This window comes from Heptranchias perlo, unplaced genomic scaffold (assembly GCF_035084215.1).
Source record: "Heptranchias perlo isolate sHepPer1 unplaced genomic scaffold, sHepPer1.hap1 HAP1_SCAFFOLD_53, whole genome shotgun sequence".
NCBI classification, from domain to species: Eukaryota; Metazoa; Chordata; class Chondrichthyes; order Hexanchiformes; family Hexanchidae; genus Heptranchias; species Heptranchias perlo.
Window position 1 is genome coordinate 6,436,614 of NW_027139548.1, and position 6,000 is coordinate 6,442,613.

Below are 6,000 nucleotides of genomic sequence, written 5' to 3' on the forward strand. Positions count from 1 at the left end.
TAATGATGGTTGCCTCAAGCTTGCCGGGAAGATTCCAAGCATTTTGATGGATACCTTTGTTGGATAAAGTGGCTTTCATTTGTAAGCAGGTCATCTGCTTCACAGGCAATCTATGAACCTACATCGAGGCATCAAGCTGGGAGGTAGCGAGCAGTCAGCAAGATTCCAGGGGAGGTGGTGCTGCCAGGAAGCGAAATGTGAGGTTGGAGCAGACGCGTTGGATCTATGTCCCTCCCCACTCAACTTCTGCCCAGCTTTTAAATACCTTTTTAACACAGAACCACATCTCTGGGCGGTGACTTGTCAACAATCGGTTCCTACAAATACAACCCACGATTAATTAACTTCAATTGTTTTCTCTCAGTGTGCATAACATAACCAAGTTCAGTCGGCAACTGTTAAAACGATCTCCAGCCCTCCTGGAATCGGTCTTGTTGCTATGGTGATATATCCTCTGCTGTTTGATCTTTTCCAAACTGTGTTTTACAATCCTTTTAACAGTCCTTTCTCCTTTTAATCGTCCTTTTCTTTCAGACATGCGAAAGCCGATTTAGTCTCAGGCTTCTGTTTATCTGATGAATTTTTCCTACATAAAGCAGCTGGGAAACGCCTGCAGTAAGTCATGGTCAGGATCAGGTACACAAGACTGAGTGACTTTATTGTGTCAAAATTAAATCCACGGAGATGTTACACATGAACTGTCTGGCCTGCTCCATCTGCTGCTGTTCTGTTGGTCAGCACCCTCACACACTCCAGTCTGGTCACACAGTTTGTTTGGTTATTTAATTATTTCTGTGTTCTATTCTCACTCCTGTCACTACCTTCCTGTCACTTTTTATGTTTCTCCATCTTTCATTGTGTCTGTTCTCTGTTCATATCGTTTATCCCTGTTCATTTTCTGTGTGTTTTTCTAACTTGGTATTTCTACCTCTACTTCTATTACTTTGTAATTCTTTGTCAATCTCTTTCGTTTCATTCACGTCTGCTTACTCTCTCTGATTATATATATGTTTATATGTATCAGGATGTTATCTTGCCTCCCTGGTGCTCGGGTCACGGATGTCACGGAGCGGCTGCAGGGCATTCTTGAGGAGGAGAGTGAACAGCCAGTAGTCGTGGTCCATATTGGTATCAACGACATAGGTAAAACAAGGGATGAGGCCCTGCAAAGTGAATTTACGGAGATAAGAGATAAATTAAAAAGCAGGACTTCAAAGTTAGTGATCGCAGGATTACTACCGGTGCCACGTGCGAGTGTGTATAGGAACAGGAGAATAGACACGATGAATGCTTGGCTGCAGGGATGGTGTAGGTGGGAGGGATTTAGATTACTGGGACATTGGGACCGGTTCTGGGGAAGGTGGGACCCGTACAAGCGTGCCGGGTTACACCCGAGCAGGACAGGGGCCAATGTCCTTGCGGGGTTGTTTGCTACCGGTGTTGGGGAATGTTTAAACTAGAGTGGCAGGGGGATGGGAACCTGAGCGGGGAGTCAGAAGGGAATAAAGTTGATAGCACCAAGAGAGGGGAAGACCCAGGGGAAATCTACAATACAAATAGTACAAACAGTTGTTCAAGAACAAGTGCAAGGGAAAAGCGTAGAGCAGCGGAAAGAAAGTGTACTTTAGGCACGAGAGATAAAATAAAAACTAGAAGGCGTAAGGCAATTAACCCAGTATCAAAGCTGTGGCAGGGGGTTGGAAACCTGAGCAGGGAGACAGAGGAAAGCGTGTCAGGAAGGGACAGAAGGTATGAAGTAAAAGGTAAAGTGTTTAAAAAGGAAAAAGCAGGAACTAAGTGTCACAAAACATATTTGAAAGTTCTTCATCTGAATGCACGTAGCATTCGTAACAAAATGGACGAGTTAATGGCACAAATAACTACGTATGGGTATGATCCTGTGACCATTACAGAAACATGGCTGCAGGGTGACAAGGACTGGGAATTAAATATGCCAGGGTATTTAACAATCAGGAAGGAGTTGCATGAGGGAACGGGAGGTGGGTTGGCTATGCTAATAAAGGAAGGAATCACTGAAATACAGATAAATGATATTGGGACAAAGTATCAGGATAATGAAACAGTTTGGGTCGAGATAAGGAATAATAAGGGGAAGAAAGCACTCGTGGGCGTAGTATATAGGCCTCCTAATAGTTGCTGAAAGAAGTATTAATCAGGAAATAGTCGGGGCATGTAATAAGGGAACAATTATAATTATGGGGGATTTTAACGATCATATTAACTGGACACATCAAATTGGGTAGGGCAGCCTTGAGGAAGAGTTCATTGGGTTTATTTGGGATGGATTTCTTGAGCAGTATGTAACTGATCCTACAAGGGTGCAAGCAACCTTGGACCTGGTCCTGTGTAATGAGCCAGGATTAGTTAATAATGTCCTAGTTAAGCATCCCCTTGGAATGAGTGACCATAAAATGGTTACATTCCGTATCCAATTAGAGGGTGAGAAGGTTGGTTCTCAAACAAGCGTACTGAGCTTGAATGAAGGAGACTATGATGGTATGAGAGCGGAATTGATTAAAGTGGACTGGGAAAATAGATTTAAGGGTAAGACGGTACATTAGCAGTAGTGTTCATTTAAGGAGTTATTTTACAACTTTCAAAAAAAACATATTCCACTGAGGGAAAAAGGGTGTAAAAGAAATGACAGCCATCCGTGGCTAAGTAAAGAAATTAAGGATAGTTTCCGACGAAAAAAAAGGCCATATAAGGTAGCCAAACTCAGTGGCAGGATAGAAGATTGGGAAGTCTTCAAAAGACAGCAAAAAGTAACTGAAGGATTGATTAAGAAAGGGAAGATAGATTATGAAAATAAATTAGCAAAAAATATAAAAACAGAAAGCAAGAGTTTCTACAGTTATATAAAAAGTAAAAGGGTGGCTAAGGCAAACGTAGGTCCCTTCCAGGATGAGACTGAGAAATTAATGGTGGGAAACATGGAGATGGCAAAAATGCTGAACAAATAATTTGTTTCAGTCTTCACAGTCGAGGACACTAAGAATATCCCATCACTGGACAAAAAGGGGGCTCTCGGGGCGGGGGTGTGAGCTAAATATGATTAAAATCACTAAGGAATTGGTAGTCAGTAAATTAATGGGACTCAAGGCGGATAAATCACCTGGACCTGATGGATTACATCCTAGGGTCTTGAGGGAAGTGGCAGTTGGGATTGTGGATGCTTCGGTAATAATTTTCCAAAATTCTCTGGACTCGGCAAAGGTCCCGGCAGATTGGAATACTGCCAACGTAACACCCTGATTTCAAAAGGGAAGTAGGCAGATGGCTGGAAATTATAGACCAGTTAGCCTAACATCTGTGGTGTGTAAAATTTTGGAGTCTATTATTAAGTAGACAGTAGTGGAACATTTGGATGAACATAATGTGATTGGACAAAGTCAGCATGGCATTATGAAGGGGAATTCATGTCTGACAAATTTTCTTGAGTTCTTTGAGGACATAACGTACAGGGTGGATAAAGTGGAACCAGTTGACATAGTGTATTTAGACTTCCAGAAGGCATTCGACAAGGTGCCACATAAATGATTATTGCTCAAGATAAAGACTGGATTGGGGTTAATATTCTGGCATGGGTGGAGGGTTGGTTATCTAACAGGAAGCAGAGAGTTGGGATAAATGGTTCATTCTCGGACTGGCAACCGGTAGCCAGTGGTGTTCCGCAGGGGTCGGTGCTGGGTCACCAACTCTTTACAATCTATATTAACGATTTGGAGGAGGGGACCGAGTGTAACATATCAAAGTTTGCAGATGATACAAAGATGGGAGGGAAAGTAGAGAGTGAGAAGGACATAAAAAACCTACAAGGGGATATAGACAGGCTGGATGAGTGGGCGGAGATGCAATACAATGTTGCAAAATGTGAGGTTATGCACTTTGGCAGGAAAAATCAGAGAGCAAGTTCTTATCTTAATGTCGAGAAACTGGAAAGTACTGCAGTACAAAGAGATCTGGGGGTTCTAGTGCAAGAAAATCAAAAAAGTAGTATGCAGGTGCAGCAGGTGATGAAGAAGGCCAACGGAGTGTTGGCTTTTATTGCTTAGGGGATACAATGTAAAAAACAGGGAGGTATTGCTGCAGTTATATAAGGTATTGGTGAGACCGCATGTGGAATACTGCATACAGTTTTGGTGTCCATTCTTAAGAAAATACATACTTGCTCTCGAGGCAGTACAAAGAAGGTTCACTCGGTTAATCCCGGGGAAGAGGGGGTGGACATATGAGGAGAGGTTAAGTAGATTGGGACTCTACTCATTAGAGTTCAGAAGAATGAGAGGCGATCTTATTGAAACATATAAGATTGTGAAGGGGCTTGATCGGGTGGATGCGGTAAAGATGTTCCCAAAGATGGGTGAAACTAGAACTTGGAGGCATAATCTTAGAATAAGGGGCTGCTCTTTCAAAACTGAGATGAGGAGAAACTTCTTCACTCAGAGGGTGGTAGGTCTGTGGAATTTGCAGCCCCAGGAAGCTGTGGAAGCTACATCATTAAATAAATTTAAAACAGAAATGGACAGTTTCCGAGAAGTAAAGGGAATTACGGGTTACGGGGAGCGGGCAGGAAATTGGACAGGAATTTGGATTTGAGGTTAGGATCAGATCAGCCATGATCTTATTGAATGGCGGAGCAGGCTCGAGGAGCCGATTGGCCTACTCCTGCTCCTATTTCTTCTGTTTTTATATGCTTTCGTTCTCTCTTTCTCCATATATTTTTCTCTCCTGCGTTACGAACACTGTTTATCTCTCTCCGCCTCTGTCTGACTCTGTCTCTGCTCCTCTTTGTTTCTATCTCTCCCACACGCACTCCGTCCCTTTTATGTGAATCTGTCTTAATTTTCTGCGTTTTTTCAATTGGTATATTTATTTTGTCCCTCTGATCTCACTCCGCCTGTCTGTCTCTCTCTCGCTGTCCCCTTCTCTCACTGTCTCTCTCTCCCGCTGTTCTCTCTCTCTCTCTCTCTGTCTCTAACTCCGTCTCTTTCTCTCTGCCTCTATCACTATCTCTCTTTCTCTCTCTTTCTGTCTTTCTCTGTCTCTGTCTCTCTGTCTCTATCCCTCTCTTTCTTTCCCTCTCTCTCTCTCTGTCTCTCAGTCGCTTTCTCACTCTCATTCTCTGTCTCTCTCTATCTTTCTATATCACGATCTCGCTCTCTCTCCCACTCTCTATCTGTGTGTGTGTGTGTGTCCCTCTCTTCGCCTCTCTCTCCCATTCTTTCTCTTTTGTCTCCCTCTCTCTCCCGCTCTCTCCCTGTCACTATCGCTGACTCTCTCCCTCTGTCTCTCTGTCTCTGTCCCTCTTTCTTTATCTCTCCGTGTCTCTCTCTGTCTCGCTCACTGTCTCGCTTTCTGTCTCTCACCCTCTGTTATCTGTCACTCTCTATATTTCTATATCTTCATCCAGCTCTCTCTCACTCTCTATCTCTGTTTGTCTCTGACTCTGTCTCTGTCTCTCTCTCACTCACTGTCTATCTCTATCTTTCTGTTTAACTATCTCGCTCTCTTGTTCTCATCCTGTATCTGTGTGTGTGTGTGTGTCTCTCTCTCTACCTCTTGCTCTCTGCCTCTCCCTCTCCCTCTGTCTGTCTTGCCCGCCTTCTCGCTCTCTTGTCTCTCTGTCTCCATCTCGCTTTTTCTCTCTCACCCATCTCCCTCTCTCTCTCATCATTCTTTTGTCTCTCTTTCATCCTCTTTCTCCCTGTCTTTCTTTCTGTATCTCTCTCCCCCTGTTTCTCTCCCTCTCTCCCTTTCTCTCTCTGTCTTTCTCTGTCTCTCTCTAGTCTTCCTGTCTCTCTCTCAGTCGCTCACCGTATGTGTCTCTCGCACTCTCTCTCTGTCTATCTTTCTGTAGCATTATCTCAATCTCTCACTCTCTCTACCTCTGTGTCTCTCTTTCTCACTGACTCTCTCTCCCTGTCTCTCTCTCGTCTCTTTCTCTCGGTCTCGCTCTCTGTCTCTCTATCTCTCTCT